This window comes from Megascapheus bottae, chromosome 12 (genome assembly GCF_031878675.1).
Source record: "Megascapheus bottae isolate mThoBot1 chromosome 12, mThoBot2.hap1, whole genome shotgun sequence".
NCBI classification, from domain to species: Eukaryota; Metazoa; Chordata; class Mammalia; order Rodentia; family Geomyidae; genus Megascapheus; species Megascapheus bottae.
In genome coordinates, this window is record NC_143520.1 from 29,976,777 (window position 1) to 29,994,084 (window position 17,308).

Sequence of the window (17,308 nt, forward strand, 5' to 3'; positions counted from 1 at the left end):
AAATGCCAAAGAAGGTTGCAGGTATAGCTTAAGTGGCAGGGTACTCACATATCAAACAACAGTGATACTAATAAGTCTATTCATACACTGAAAATATTTTCTACTCTACCCAGTTGTAAAGAGCACATACTTATGAAAATATATGAGTCTATAGGAAGGTAGTATGGATACACCACAATACTAGACAATATAAATTCCACTTTGATTAGAGTTGCCCCACTATAAATACACTTATGTAGGAGGATCCCATTTTTGAGGCCAGCTCAGGCAAAAGTGTGAAACTAACAAACAAACTAAAATCCCAAACTGAACTGAAAGTATGGTGCAAATGCTAAAGGTCTTGACTAAACAAGTACAAGGTACTGAGTTCAATCCCCAGTACAGCCAACATAGTAAATAAAACACACATGTCATTTTTACCATATAAAAAGAAGATTGGCTTTATGTAGATTTTATTTTAAGTTGCACGTATACATTTGGTTGTTAAATATGGTGACTGAAGTTGGTTTTCAGTTTCATCTGGTACAGTATGAAGAAGTTTTCCATCACTACCAATAAGCTACCAGGGACTTGATTTTACTAACGTGTACAGATTGATAACAATTCTTTACAGTAATTAGTTTAAATTAGCAAGTGTAGTCAATCTAATATGATAGAACACTTTGCTACTTTATAATGATACAATGCCGCTTAATTAGTAATTGCTTTCTTCACTTGTAATATGGGGATAATAATGCAAAGATCACAAGAACTACTACAGAGAAAGAATGAAATCAAAACTCATCACAGTGTTGCATATAAGTAATACATGGTTTCTGAGATAACTACTAAAACAGAATTAAAGAATGAATGTGAAAGAAATCAGAACTCAACACTCAGGAATCTTATTTACCTTCTCCAGACATTGTACCAGCTAGCAGAGGCATTACCTGTTTTTCACTTGTAATCCACCATTCTTTTAAAATACATATATTGAGGAGAGTGCAGCGAATGCTACTTTTTTTGCTAATATTTTTAATTACGTATAAAAATTCTTCATAAGAAATGAGAAGTGGTTTTTGTTTCTAAAGTACCAGTATTAGCAATCTCTAATTTACGTCACTAGAACTATAGAAAAAATATTATTTAATTAAAATTAAACACAACTGTTTTATAAGTAAAATGCCTAAGTTTTGTCTGGAGTATTGAAATAATACATTTAATATATATTACGAAATTCCCATAACTCCTAAAAGGTATATACCAATACCAAATAAATCATGCCGTTAGAATTGCTAAAATGTGGTTGAGAATATCCAAAAAGTCTAAATGAAAATGTACATTATCGCCCAAAAGACCATAAAAGACTCTTCTGTATGAGACGCAATGAAAGAAGAGTTACCTTTTCTTTTTCTTTTTTCTTTTCTTTTTTTTGGGGGGGGGGCAGTTCTGTGCACAGACTCAGGGCCTGAGCACTGTCCTTGGGTTTTTCTCAAAGCTAGAGCTCTACCACTTGAGCCACAGCACCACTTCTGGATTTTTTCTATGTATGTGGTACGAAGGAATCAAACCTGGGTCTTCGTGTATGCTAGGCAAGCACTCTACAACTAGGGCAAACTCCCGGCCCAAGAAGAGTTACTTTTGAGAAAAATAGTTAAGTTTGGTGAGTCTGGATTCTTTTTACTTTGGGAAAAATTTGATGAACAGTGTTGGTCATCGTCAGATAAAAAATAATAAAATGCAGCCTAATTCCACTGTCTGAAGTGAGTAAGCTATATACAGAATAAAAATTTCCAGAACACAATATTAAGTGCAAAAAGTTTCTTAATATTTAACTATTTTAACAGAATACAACAATATCCTTGCTACACATGTACTTTTTCACCTAACAATATCCATTTAGATGACATAAAATTTATTTAGGCAAGCCAAAATAAAGATGTGACCAATACACTTGCGGAACATAATTAAATTGTATTTAATTTTCTTCACATTAAATTGCAGGGGCCGTGTTTGCTTTTCAGATGCCTAATGTAATGCCTGACAGAAGATGCTTCATAGATGTTTAATAAATAGCTAAGTACAATCTGCTGTGCACATACAATTGAAATTGAGGCAAGTTTACAGAGATACGTAAGTTGCATATAGGCTTTCTGGCTGACTTCATGGGATCCCACTGATGACTAGAAGTAAATCTTCATATCCATAGAAAACTGGAAAGTTGGTAATTGTCTGGGTAAGGACCAAAAAAACAAAGTCAGGGAAACACATCACCTAAGTAACAGTTGCTTCAAAGAACTGGCAAAAAGCAGCCTAATCATTCCTACAAGCTAATGTACTATTTACTCAACAAAATGAAATATAAGTGCATCCTAAACAAGTATGTTTTTACAAAGATTTTTTTTATCATTGCTTATTCAAAATTAAGCACTTTTGTAATGTTTTGTAATATATACAAGGATTACAAACATGTAAGACTTCACTTATGAGTACTATATGGTTACAAGTAATTTGGTTATTAATTAGAACAGGTAAGTCATAGAATATATAAAGAAAAGAAACTGACAAGAAGATAATATTTACGGCATGACTACTATCATGCGATTATAGCAGAAAACAAGGGGAAAAGGAAGGAGAGAAGAGCAATTTCATATTCCTCCAGCAAAGATTATGACAAACCATCAATAGGTCCTATTGTGGACCACGCATTATACTGAAAATGAGGGACATAAATTTTAACAAGAAAACCTATTTTCCCCCCAGTCATGGGACTTGAATTCTGGGTTTGGGCGCTGTTCCTGAGCTCTTCAGCTCAATGCTATACTGCCCTACCCCTGAGGCACAGCGCCATTTACAAGAAAACACTTTTGTCTGTAACTAGTTCATGAAGACAAAACTCACAAGCAAACTGTTAAAGTACAACATGCATTCTCTAACTTTTTATAAATATGGGTCCTCAATACACAATGAAGAAATACTTATTGATTAACTAAAGATTCAGAGGGAGAAAACCATTAAAGAAAGCTGAAAAGGCCAGTTGTAGTGGCTCACACCTGTAATGCTAGCTAATCAGGAGGCTGAGATCTGATGTTCACCAGAAATCCAGAAGTGGCACTGTGGCTCAAGGTTAAGGGAGTAGCCTTGAGCTTTAAGAGCTCAGGGACAACACCCAGGCCCAGAGTTCAGGTTCCATGACTGACAAAAGCTGAAAAAAATTCTCAAATAGAAATAACTCTAATTCACTAGTGAAATTAGTTATTTGTTTAAAATACTGACAACTTATTGAATTTATAAATGGGAAAAAATAAAACTGTAAGGCTACATATCTTCACACTCTCAGAAAAGACATGTCTCCTTATAAAATGTTAGTAATATCTACAAACTTGTGCCCAATCGTTTCATCCCTGACGAAAGGTAATGATGTAATATAGCATAGTAAGTAGTATGACACTTGAGTTTTACAGTCCCTGAGTTACACTCATAGGCTGTGGAACCTTGGACAAGCTCCTCAGCTCTCTGAACTTCCACAAGATGGAAAATGAAGAACTAATCCTAGGGACTGGGTTCTTTTAATCCTAGCTACTCAGAAGGCTGAGATTGGAGCATCACAGTTCGCATAATAGTCTGAAAGCCTATCATCTCCAAATAATCAGCAAAAAAAAAAAAATCCAGAAATGCAAGCTTTGGCTCAAGTGGTAGAGAACCAACCTAAGAAAAGAAAATGAAAATGAAAATGAAGAGTTAAATGCTCCCAAGATAACTTCTAACTGAAAAATTACCATCCCAAAATACCAATTGTTCTTAATGTTTTAAAAATAAGCCATCATAAAATTACAATAAAGGGATATTTAGCATAAATCATTATCTGACTAAGAGAAACCTGGAATCTTCCAATCATAAAGGGTTACCCTGGGGTTGTAGAGTAAGGAATGTTTCCAAAGGAAAACACAAAAGTAAAGGCATGAAACTCAAGACTATAAATTTTAACTCAGCTGCCAACTGGGCAACTATGACACCAATTACCTATATAATCTGCTTACTTAAAATTGATTTCTTTACTAAGTCCAACTTTCTATCTCTTACAATAAGGTTGCTGAGGTTTAAGTGTGAGAGCAGGAAATTTTAGGTGAGCCTACAATAGTAGTATTGATGTTACAGAAAAACTTGAACTTGGTACAGATTTTTTTTCCTGATGTGCATCATTACAATTCAGAGAAATGTAGAAAATTATTCAAACCTATAAAGAGGAACGAAAGAATTATAAGCATATTGTTTACTATGCAGCTTATTTATCCCTCTATGTAAAAATGTCTACTTTTAAACACAATATTTAAAATTTTAAAGAACAAGTTTCTACATATGCAATGTTTTCAGCCACTGAAAGATGAATGTATTTTGTCTTAGCTTTATTGTAAAGAAACTAAGATATGAATATCATCATCATATTTTCATATTTACTTCAAATATCTTTCTATTTCTGATCCTTTCTGGTTATTGAATTGCAGCTTTCATATTACTAGTTCGACCAAAATATTGCCACTATATAGTAGAATATTTTTGTGGTTATAAATTATGAGAATAAGAAACACTAAATCAGTTTTTAATAAATGGGAAGAAAGAAAAATGGTGCTTGTATTATAGAAAAAGAGAAGGAAGGAGAGAAGCTGGAGATGAGAAGAGGAAAGAGAGAGAGGTAATGAGGGAGAGAGAAAGAATGTGTATGTACATCAGACAGGAAAGAAATAAATGTAAATATGAAACAAAATACCACTTCCCAAAGTAAGCTCTAAGTAAAAGGCCTACATAAGAAGTATACTTTGTACCTTTTGTGAAATAAAATACAGCACTGAACGAAAGCAATCCAGTAAGAACATACCATGCAAGATTGTTATTCTATAAACCTAAATCTGGGTTTACCTTTCCATATGTATCTAAATACAAATACACTGTAACTTGATGATGTTTCTGACTCATGAAAACGTATTATAGAAATCAGTCCCCTTTTACATAGTGAGCAATTTGTTTTAGTACCCTGAAAGATGAAAAACTCATCTCAATTTACAACAGTAAATAAATAATTCATTTAAAACTGAAAGTGGTACCAATCCAGCAAACTATTGATGGAAAGGTTTGGCCTTCCATGAAGCCAGAACAACATAAAGTTTTCAGTAGGGATTACTTGTTCAGACAAGTTATAAAGATTAGAAAATTATACTCAGTTAATTATGAAATAGTTCATCTTCTCATTTTATGGAAAATAAATATCAGGAATGTATGTGGGAAAAGACAATACCAGCATTTAAACTTTAAGCATTTTCAGCAGTGAACTTTATACACTCACACATGAAACAAATATTTAGCATAAAAGCAATTATACAAGTAAAAACTTAACCAAGGGCCTCTATCAATTAAAAATCTGAAATCTGCTGTGCAATTCAGACAAAACGAAAAATGACGAGATTAAATCCCTACCGCATAATACCAGTCAAGTCCTCCAACCCTAAAGTCCACATCCAAACCATACAGTAGCAAAAAGGGGAAAAAATACTCAGGTCCCTAAATGAAAAAGCAGTTCCAATACAATACAGATCCCGACATTTTCCCACTCAGAAACAAATGCAGTAGAGCTTTTCTTGGTGAGAGAGAGAGAGAGAGAGAGAGAGAGAGAGAGAGAGAGAGAGAGAGAGAGAGAGAGAGAGAGGAAAAAAGCTCTCCAAATGAAAAATTTTAAGTGACATCTAGAAAGTGTGCCTCTTTCTGTCTCTTTCCCTGGCGCCTCGTTGGAGAAAGGAGGGGTTGTTTTTGTATTCTCCCCCACTGGAGTCAAGGCACAATCAGATGTTAGCTGGAGGAGAGAACCCACTTTTGACAACAGCAAATAAAAATAAAAGTGCCCTTTCTCCCCTGACAGGATGGACACTCCAGCTCACACATCCCTCCTCACTCCAACCCCTCCTTCACTCACCCCCCCCCTCAGCACCACCCCCTCCTCACCCTGGAGCTCCACTGCGTATGAGGTTTGGTGCTACTGTTGCCCCGGAGTGAAAGTCAGAGCCAGAGGAAGGCAATGAAGCCCCCACAGACACACTTACCTTTCCTGCCCCCCACTTTTGAGTGCCTTCCCTGGAGCTGTGGAGGATGACACAAAGGGTAATAAAGGGGGGGAGTGGAGGAGGAGGATGCGAAGGAGGAGGAGGAGAGCTAGGGAAGTGGCTGCTCCTGGGTGTAGTGAGATGTCTCCAGCCAGGGCCAAGCAGGAGCAGCAGTAGCAGCAGCAGCAGCAGCAGTAAGCAGCAGCAGCAGCAACAGCAACAGCAGCAGCAGCAGCAGCAGCATCAGCAGCAGTAGCAGCAGCAGCAGCAGCAGCAGCAAAGGGTCTGTGTTGCTAAGAGGCTTTTGGTCTCTTTCTCTCCTCCTCTCACGGCCAAAGAGAAGGGTGGAGGGGGCTCGGGAAGGAGGCGAGTGGAGGGGTGAGGGGGTAGGAGTCGTGGATGGGGGTTTTCGAAGAAGAAGAAACTCCTTCTTCTCTCTCAGGCTCAATCCCCCTCTCAGGGCTCCGAGCTGGAGGGTGGGGGAAGGAACTCAGCCGCCTTCCCCCCACCCCCCTCAATTCAAGGTTGATGTGGGGTAAAATTAGTGTCCTGTCCCTTTAAAAATAGAAATAAAAGGTGCCCCCCCTCTGCCACTGCCTCTCTCTTCATCATCAGCTGCTGCTGCTGCTGGGGTCTCTCTGCTGGGGGGGAGGGGGGTTCGGGTAGAAGAGACGGGAGGCACTCACTGCGCATGTCCCGCTCTGACGGGAGGCTGGTTGGTGGATGGCAGGAGGAGGGGGAGGGGAGGAAATGAGATGTTTTCCCAGAAGGCTTCGAGGCATTCGCGACCCGGAAGACATTGTAGCAGGGGGTAGAGGGGCGGGGGCGAGGAGCGGGAGGAAGTCGCTACTCTAACACCCCCCCAGCTCCCACTTCCCTCCTAAAGGGAGGAGGGGGAACGGAAGTGGGCGGGGACGGAGGCGCCCGAGGTCACGTGTCTGGGCTGGCGGGGGGCGGAGTGAGAGCGGCGGCGCGTGCGCGCGGGGCTTGTCGGGAGCCGCAGTGTGCGTTTGGCTCCAGCAGGTGAAGCAGAAGAGACACCGAGAGAGGGAGAGAGAGAGAGAGAGAGAGAGAGCGAGCGCGCGTTGGAGCGGTTTTTGAAGTCGTTGCATCCCGGGTGTGGTCCGGTAAAAGCAGGGTTTTCTGTGGGCAGATACCTGAAGTTGGCTGGCCCGCCCCCGAAAGCGAATAGAAAGTGGGGAGGGAAGAGTGAAGGTCGTGCCGACTGGGATGGGCAGGCTGGACTAGGCCGGGTAGGCCGAAAGTCCATGGGGGGGGGCGGTCCCGAGACCCCCCGGGCCGGGGGACGCCGCCCCGGGAGCGCCGCGGTGCTGGGGGGCAGCTGGGCCGGGTGGCGGTGGGTTCTGAGATGAATGGGATCTGCCCGGGTGCGGGAAGGCCGAGGGGCTGAGGCTGCCGGGCTTCTTGGGTTGGGTCTTGCGCCCTTCATTGCTTACCCCTGGTGAGGCCCAGCCGGGAGGGCTGGAGTGAAATGTTACTGCCGCACAAACGCGGGGTTGCAGAGTCCTTCGGGTTGAGTGTTAGGGTTGATAAGGAGAAAAGGGACATCATCTAGTCTACTTTCCTGTAATGTAGGTAAGGTTAAAAAAAAATAGTGTTTGTGTTTTTCAATATGATTTTTAGTGTTAAGATGTTGCACATAGTGTTTCTTTACCCATCCCAATTGTTTGTTTGTTTTTCCCTGAGCACTGTCCTCTCTCAAGAGTAGCCCTCTAACCACTTGAGCCACAGCACCTCATCCAGCTTTTTTCTATGTATGTGGTTCTAAGGAATTGAACCTGGGTCTTCGTGCATGCTAGACAAGCACTCTACCACCAGGCCACTCCCGGTCCCCCAATTGTTTTTTGGTACGTAGTGGCACTTTGACATTCGTTCATTATGAGCAGTATTAATTAACAGCATTACGATCTTTCATTTATCTTTTGTACTTTAGAGAAACATAGCTAAAGGCGTTTTTTTTTAAACCTAACTAAACCTTTTATGTTTATTGATTAAATGTTATTTAAATCTGTAGTGTGAGTTATTAAGGTACACTATTATAGTTAGCATTTTTGTATGCTGTACTTGCTGCAAGGTTTAGCGATGAACACCACTTATGCATTGTAGTCTACTGCTTACATACTTTTTCCTTGTATACAGTAATTCTCTGCTTTAAAATGTTTCTTCATTTGTATGTTGCACCACACAGATTCTATCTTAATACAATTTTAAGGTCTTCTGGTTGTGTATTTAATATACACAAGTATTTAATATACGGATACCTGCATAAACCACATACAAATTGACCTCTTAGCAGTGCCAGAAGAGTAGGATATGAGTAACACTTGAGAGAAAAACCCTCATTAATTGCTCATCTTCCCTTTCCTCAACTTTTCCAGGTGTAACCGTGTCCTTATTTTTGTGGTTATTATTTACTGCTTTTCGTAGTATCTTTCAACCACCAGTCATGTCAGTATTGCTAGACAGTGCTCTTAATTGTGTCTATTTTTTTGTGTATAGATTACATATCACTTCATATCTTTTCTTTACTGTTGCTACAGTCCTACCGTGTTAATATGTTTATCTTTGTTTCACATGTCTTCACTGTGATTTACTAATATATGAAATGTGGGATAGTATTTTTAGAACAGAGCCACAATTTAGTCTCTAATATTAAAGGACATTTGAGTAGTGTTCAGTTTTTAATAATTATGAACAATACCACCATATGTATCCTAATACACAATGCCACTATGAATATACTTGTATACGAATATACTTGTATACGAATATACACAAGGGTGTATTTTTCTACATTATACATGCAAGTCTTCAATAACTGTAGATTCTGCCAAACTTTTCTTGAGAACATTTATCATGTTATAATCCCACAACAGTATATGACAGAGCTCACTGAGCAATTATCCTTCAATTTTGCTAACCCCAATAAGCGTAATTTTCGAACTAATTTAGTTTATGCCACCAACTTTTTCAAAAACGTACTGGCTGTGTAGCTTTTTTTCTTCATTGTCTTTTAATCATATTAGTAAGAATTTTGTGCAGTAATTCTGTTTTTTTGTTTTGTTTTGTTTTGTCTGTTTTGTTTAAAGAATTGTCACATTGAAGGAAATTCCTTCTCATCAGGGTATACCTGTTGCTTAGACTGGATACTTAGTTGAGACCCTTCCTAAACTTCTTCCTGCTCAGTCTATAGCTGGCATTACAAGCTAGTGTACCTAAATAAATGCCTACTTGTTTAGTGTTGATTTAAATTTGAAAACCAGAACTTTAGTACAGATCATATTGTAAGGAAGTAGGGATAATTTGTAACTTTTCTTTCTTTTGTGGATATCTTTTTGTCTTCATGATTTTTTTTAAAAAATTGTTTTTAGATTTTTTTTTATTGTCAGGGTACGGTATAGAGGGGTTACAGTTACATTCGCCAGATAGTAGGTGCATTATTTGTCACACATTGATACTTGTTCTCATGTTTTTGTCCCCATTTCCCTCCCCCATCCCTTACCAATCATCTTGTTTTCCCCCTTCCCTTTCCCATTTCAAATAAACAAACATATATACAATATGCCAGGTAACAAAGTTAGGTACAGTAACAATGTGAGATTAACCATAAGGGCAACAAAAGAGAAGAGAAATAGATAGTACATTAAGAACAACAATCACACAAGATAAGGCTCTTGTTTCCATATCCTAGAGTTGATTTCATTTACTCTTATCCTATGTGAGCTTATGTACCTAGGTTTTGAGCTGTTGTAATCCTCTGCTAAGAGAGTCCTTGATGTGTACTAATTATTACAAATGAGGAAATCCATTGAGCCTATGTTCTTTTGGATCTGGCTTTCTTCACTTAATATGATTTTTTCCAAATCTTTCCATTTCCTTACAAATGGGGTGGTGTCATTCTTTCTGATGGCAGCATAGAATTCCATTGTGTATAAATACCACATCTTGATCCAGTCATCTAGTGAGGGGCATCTGGGATGGTTCCATATCTTTGCTATGGTAAATAGGAGTGGAATTGCTGGGTCATATGGGAGCTCCATTTAGTCTTTTGAAGAATCACCCTACTGGTTGAATGAGTTTATACCCCCACCAGCAGTGTGGTAGGGATCCCTCCTGGCACCTTTGTGGATATCTTTCTCTTGCCTTATTGCTCTAGATGCTATTTCAAATACGATTTGAATAAGAATACAGAGTGAACACTTTCCTTGGTTTTAAATTTTAGAGGAAATGCTTCGGTTTTTCTCCACTTTAATGCTGGCTATTCATGTTCTAGTTTGGTCTTTGTTTCTTCAGGACCTTGATCATGAGGGATTTTGTCATAGGCATTTTCTGTAATAATACTGTTGGATTACAGGTATGAGAAGTTGTTCAGCTCCTGTTGGTTTTTTTTTTAATTACTGTTTTCAATCGCATTGCTTGTTGGTGATACATATTTGGTTGTATTTATCTTCTTGGTTCAAATTGGTAGGTCCTAAATGGATCTAAAAATTATATACTTCTAGATTTTTCAGCTTATTGAAATATAATTACTTTAGAATATTCCTCACTGATCCTCTGTTGCTTTCTGTTGTAATATCCCTCTTAAATATCTGATTTTATTAACTTGGGTCTTTCGTTCCTTACAGTTCTGTTCTGATAATCTTTTCAGAAAACAAACCATTGTTCCATTGATTTTTTTTTTTTTTTTTTTTTTTTTTTTAGTGTGAATGGGTTTGGGGTTTTTTTTTGTTTTTTTTTTTTTTTGCCAGTCCTGGGCTTGAGCTTAGGGCCTGAGCACTGTCCTTGGACTTTCTCAAGGCTAGAGCTCTACCGCTTGAGCCTCAGCACCATTTCTGGCTTTTATCTATGTATGTGGTACCGAGGAATCGAACCCGGGTCTTCATGCATGCTAGGCAAGCACTTTAACCACTAGGCCAAACTCCCGGCCCCGGTTTTTTTTTTTCTTTCTTTCTTTTTTAGTCTCCATTTCAAGATTAACAATCTAATCTTTACAATTTCACTTTTCCTACTGATTCAGGGTTGGACTTGTTACTGCTCTACTAAAACTGTAGGTGCATCATTACTTTTATTTCTTTAAGATATTTCTAGGGTATTGGTGGGGAGGGATAAATGCTACCCTAATTTAGTTTTTCACCAGTACCAAACATTTGATTACAGTAGCTTTGTAGTAAGTCTCAAAGTGGGCAGTTTCTAAACTGTCCTTTGTCCTTGTTCTTCTCCCACATTATGATGGCTCTTGTGAGTCTTCTGTTTTTTGATAAACTTCAAAATTAATGATAAGTCACAAAATAACTTACTTTCTAGGATTTTGACTCTGTATATCAAAGATGTATGTGTATATATTATAAATGGTTTGGCAACATTTACTCTGTTCAGAGTAAATAAAATTCCTGTTTACTTAGGTTTATTTTGTTTTCTTGGAGTAGGTTTATATACTTTTCCTTATGTGTGGTACCATTTTAATTTTAATTTTTACTTGGAAAGCAAAAGGAACTTTGATATAATCTTATATCCTACTCTGCCATATAGCTTTGTGCTTTTTGTTTTTTCTCATTAGAATAATTAAGAGTTCCAGTAATATTTTTAATAGAAATGATTACAAGACCTCCTTGCATTGTCCTAATCTTAGAAGGAGAGTATCTAGTTTCTCAACATTAGGAAAATATGTTTCTTGTTATCTGCAGTTTTGGGGGCTTTTTTTGGCCAGTCCTAGGCTTGAGCTCAGGGCCTGCATACTGTCCTTGGACTTTCTCAAAGCTAGAGTTCTACCACTTGAGCCACAGCCCCACTACTGGCCTTTTCTATGTATGTGGTACCAAGAAATTGAACCTGGGTCTTTGTGTGTGCTAGGCAAGCACTCTACCACTAGGCCAAACTCCTAGCCCATCTGCAGATCTTTTTGTCATTGCTTTTTAATCACATTGAGGATACTTTATTATTAGTTTGAAGAGATTTTATTCTGAGTGGTATTTTTTATGCTTTTTCTGCACTTAGTAAGATCATAGGATTTTTCTTTCTTTTTCTGTTGGTATGTTTTACATTTATTACTTTAGAAATGTATAAATAAGCCGGGTGCTATGGCTCATGCTTGTAATCCTGGCTACTCAGGAGGCTGAGATCTGAGGATCAAGGTTCAAAGCCAGCAGGGGCACAAAAGAACCTGAGACTCTTAACTCTAATTAAGCTCTAGAAAATGAGAAATGGGGCTTGACTCAAGGGTAGGATGGTAGCCTAGAGCTGAAGAGCTCAGGACAATGCCCAGGCCCAGGGTTAGGGTGGTAGACTTGAGCTGAACAGCTCAAGGACAGTGCCCAGGCCAAGTTCAAACCCCATGACTCACCAAAAAAAAAACAAAAGTGTTAATAAGGATTGCTAGGTAATGCTAGACTCAAAATGAGTTTACAAGTATTCCTTTGATTCTGTTTTCTGGAGGAGATTGCAGAGAATTATTTGTTCAGCTTCTGTTTTCTGGAAGACATTGTACAGAACTGATAATAAATTCCTTAAATATTTGCTATAGTTTATCAGTGAACCCATCTTAGCCTGTCATTTTCTGTTTTAGAAAAAGTGAGGAATTGACTTAATTTTTTTGCTAGAAAAGGTGGTCTTATTCAGGTGATCTTGTATAAATTTTATTTTTACTTCAGTTACTATAAAGGTGATATACAGAGGGGTTATAGTTTCATAAGTCAGATTGTGAGTACATTTCTTTTGGACACTCACCCCTTAAATAAATTTGGATTTGAAATAGGAGGGGAAGAATGAGGGGAGGGGGTGGGGGAAGGGAAATGGAGACAAAAACATAAGAATGGATATCAGTGTGAGAAGTAATGCATCCTCTCTCTGACGAATATAACTGTAACCCCTCTATACATTGAAATAAAAAATATATAAAATAAAGAATAAAAAATAAGTAATTTTGGATTGATCGTATTTTAAGGAAATTATCCCGATTATAGCTATGAGTTTGGCCTAGTGGTTGAGTGCTTGCCTAGCAAGCACAAAGACCCAGATTTGATTCCTTGGTACCAGGTACATAGAATGAAAACAAACAAACAAAAAACCGCGCAAGTGGTGCTGTGGCTCACGTGGTAGAGCTCCAGCCTTGAGAAAGTGCAAGGACACTGTTCAGGCCCTGACTTCAAGCCCAGGGACTAAATTAGCAGAATTTCAAGTATATTCATGATCTGCTTTTGTATTATTTCAATGTCTCTGGATCAGTAGTGGTTGTCCTCTTTTCATATCTTTCATTACAGTTTGTGTTTTTCTTTTTCCATTAGCATACCTAGAAACTTACCAATTTTATCGACGGTTTTGAGAAAGTTTTATTTTGTTGATCTTCTTTATCTCCGGTTTTCACTTTTATTGATTCCTGCTTTAATTTTTTTTTAAATTTGTTTCTGGTTTCCCTTGTGTGGAAATTAAGATTATTGACTTTAATCTTTTTATAATAAGATATATATTCAGTGCTCTAATTCTTCCTCTTTGGACTACTTTTGCTATATAAGGTATATTTTCATTTTTTTGTCCAAGTTTCTTTTTTATATTTTATAAGCTTTAATCAATAAAAATATAGTTAAGAATAAATTTCTATGAGGAGAAATACATATATGCAAATATGTGTTACTATTTTCTTCCTGTTACATAAGAACAGTTGACATCCATAAATCTATGAGGAAATAATAAGCCTGTTAACCCTTTAAAGTCAGTTTTCTTTTTTTTAAATTCTTAATCACAGGCACACAACATGGAAGATTTTGTTTTTGCTCTGGCTTTTAAATTTCTCTTGATTTTTTTTTCCATATGTGATATGTTCATCCCATACATATTTTGAGTTTTCACGTGTCATTCATTTTGTATTTAATTCCTTTGTTAACTGTGTTCTGATAAGTGGTAAGCTATGTTTGTGATGCAGAATGTGGTTTATTTTTGTAAATTTGACTTGTGAGCTTATGAAAAATGTGTATTTTGCTGTTTTTCTATTTACTTTTCTATAAATATCATTTACAACCAGAACTGTTGGTACTGATAGATCAAATATGTCTATACTCTTTTTCAGTCTGCTAGATTTGTCAATTATTCATAGCAATCTGTTGAAATTCCTAGTCTACTCATTTTTGCTGCTTACATTTCTTTGTTTTTATTTTTTGTTGTAAGACCAGTACTCAGTACCTGAAGCTTTGCTCTTTGGCTAGTTGGAGGTCTGCTTACTGAGCCAAGCTTCTGCTCTGGTTGCATTTCCGGTATAGCTTTTGTTTTGTTGGTTCTTTTTTTTTTTTTTTTTTTTGAGGCTGTTTATTTACTTCTGTAATTGATGATGGTTTGGGTTTTTATGGTGCAGAGGTTTATTGAAGCTTGATTGTCTTACAGCATAATTGACTGTTTATTGTCATAGAATGCCCTTTTTATTAGAAATACTCTGCCTAAAATTAATGTGGCACTTTCACTTTCCTTTGGTTTATGGTTTACTTTTCTACTGTATGTATGTATGTGTGTGTGTATGTATGTATGTATGTGGTGCTGGCACTGAGGTTGAACTCAGCCTCCTTTGCTCAAGGCTTGAGCCATAGAGACTCCAGCTTTTGCTGGTTAATTTAATTGCTGATAAGAGTCACAGGGAATTTTCTTTTTTTCCATATAATTTTTATTGTAATTAATAGAGGGGTTACATTATATTCATCAGATAGAAAGTCCATTACTTCACAAACACTGATACCCTTTCTCATGTCTTGGTGCCCATTTCCCTTACCCCCCATCTTGTTTTCCCCCCTTCCCTATCCTATTTCAAATAACCAAATAAACATATATACAGTAACAAGATAAAATACCATAACCATATGAGATAACAAGGGACAGCAAAAGAGATGAGAGATAACATAGTACATTAAGGACAACAATCACTCATTATATGGCTTTCGTTTCTATGTCCTGGAGGTCCTTTCATTTAGTGTCATACTATATGGCCTTATGTATCTAGGTTTTGCTCTGTTGTAAATCTCTGCCAGGAAAGCCCAAGGTTTCTGCTGATTATGACAAATGAGGGAAACCATTGAGCCTATGTTTCCTTTGAGTCTGGCTTATTTCACTTAATATGATTTTTTCTAAGTCTTTCCATTTCAAAGGAGGATATTCTTATATCCCAAAGGCTCAATAGTCATGTGTATACGTGATCATAGAAAATGATGTTTATGGGAATTTTCTTTCTTTATATAATTTTAACTATGTAGAGTTAGATAATAGGTTATCAGTAGTAGAATCTGCTTTTTTTTTTCCTTGCCATTCCTGTGGCTTGAACTCAGGGCCTGAGCACTGTCCTTGGGCTTTCTCAAGGCTAGGGCTTTACCACTTGAGCCACAGCACCACTTCTGGCTTTTTCTGTGTATGTGGTACCGAGGGATCAAATCCAGGACTTTGTGCATGCTGGGCGAGGACTCTACCACTAGACCACTCTCCTGATCCAGAGTCTGATTTTTAACTTTGTTCCTAAATAGAAAGTTGAGTGATAGTGGTATTGTCTTTGATATTATCTTTAACTAAAAAGAGAATCATGTTAACAGCCCTTCTTTAATTTATGATGAACTCTCAAAAGGAAATGCCATCTACTGGAAGTTTAAATGCTTCCTCAAAAGAGGCTAACAGGATATATGAAAGTTTGTTTTATAGTGTCATCTTTTTAATTTTTCTGTTCCATCTACCAATTTCACCAACATTTTTTGTGGATATGTGTCCATTCTAGGGCTGAATTCAGGGCCTGGACATTGTCCCTGCGCTTTTTTGCTCAAAACAAGTACTTTACCACTTGAGCCCCAGCTCTGCTTCCAGCTGTTTTGGTGATTAATTGGGATGAAAAACTTAGACTTCTCACAGGCTGGTTTTGAACTGCAGTCCTCAGATCTCAGCCTCCGAAGTAGCTAGAATTACAGGTATGAGTCATTGGTGTCTGCCATCACTAATATTGTTGTTAAAAATTATTCTAGGAGGGGCCTAGAGTTTGGACTAGTGGTAGAGTGCTTGCCTAGCATGCATAAAGACCCAACTTCGATTCCTTGGTACCACATTCATAGTAAAAAGCCAGAAGTGGTGCTGAGGCTCAAGTGGTGGAGCTCTAGCCTTGAGAAAGTCCAAGGACAGGGCCAGGCCCTGAGTTCAAGGCCCAGGACTGGGGGGAAAAATTATTCTAGTATTTTAGTAGATCATTTCTTCCCTGATATAAGTTCCTGAAAACTAATTAGAAAGCGGTATGCATTATTATAACTATTTATATTCTTATGACTTTTTTAAGTTTTACAGCTCTTATTTATCTGATTTTACTTTTCCCATACATTATTATTTCACTTGAATTAGTACTGGCATTGAAGTACATTTGTAAGGTACTTCACTATATCTACTTTGCATTAACCTTAGAACTAGTCCCTGTATCTGTCATGATTCATTTAAAAGGTGTATTGTTACACTTGAAAAGAATTGAACTCTTGTGTAGCCCATGCTAGTCTCAAACTCTCCATCTGTAATGCCTCCCCCTTTTGTATACTGGGACTTTAAGTGTGCAACATGAACCTAAACAAATGTCCTTTCATTACAAGGGTTCTTCAAGTCATGTCCTACATGCAGATTAACTAGAGTAGGCTTAGGTGACAACATTTTTGTGCCACTAGGGGGAGGAGCTGATACCCATATCTAGAGCTCTTCCTTTTTCCGCTAATATGATGTTCAGCCATGTGACCTACATTTTTGCCTTTTGTTGAATAATTGGAGCTAAGAGTCTCAAGATTTGTCTGCTCAGGTTGGCTTCAGCTCCTAGTAGTCTCTTGAATAGCTTCAATTCTAGGCATGAGTTAACAGTGCCCAAGTTAGGTAATAAAACTTTAATAATTTCTCTTATTTTTTTTCTTTGACAGTGCAGTGTAAATTTTAAATAATCAGTTACTTTCTAAGTGCTCCAGAATTAATGTAAAGAGAATTGTTTTCATACTTGTCAGGACAGAAATACTTAAGTCAGTGGAAAAGTTTGATGTTTTCATTGCTACTTACTGCAGAATGGAAAAGTGGTTCTTACTGATAAAGTAGAGCATTCTGTACTTTCTCAGATATGTAACTTGGACTAAAAAATTATTTTGTTTTTTAACAGTCTTTCAGGTGTTAATTATTGATGAATGTGGAAACAGATAAGGAAAATAAAATAAAATTGATATATCTGTAATCATAATTTACTACCA

General features: G+C 37.5%; 1 protein-coding gene and 1 long non-coding RNA gene across 4 annotated transcripts in view; one reads left to right on the forward strand and one right to left on the reverse strand.

Annotated features, from left to right (window-relative positions):
• Positions 1-413: 413 nt before the first annotated feature.
• Positions 414-6,861, reverse strand: LOC150056393 (uncharacterized). Its single transcript, XR_016537315.1, has 2 exons — positions 6,072-6,861; positions 414-2,211 (listed from the first exon to the last, which is right to left on the reverse strand). It is a non-coding gene; the product is annotated as an uncharacterized LOC150056393 (long non-coding RNA).
• Positions 6,862-7,122: 261 nt separating this feature from the next.
• Orc4 (origin recognition complex subunit 4) overlaps positions 7,123-17,308 on the forward strand; it is a 42,459-nt gene continuing 32,273 nt past the window's right edge. The window contains exon 1 of one of the 3 annotated variants that reach the window (XM_090342859.1): positions 7,123-7,198. The gene's annotated coding sequence lies outside the window, so the exon portion shown is untranslated. Of the gene's footprint in view, positions 7,199-7,868; positions 7,940-15,837; positions 16,016-17,308 lie in introns of those variants that run through there. The other 2 variants (XM_090342860.1, XM_090342861.1) reach the window with 2 other exon arrangements.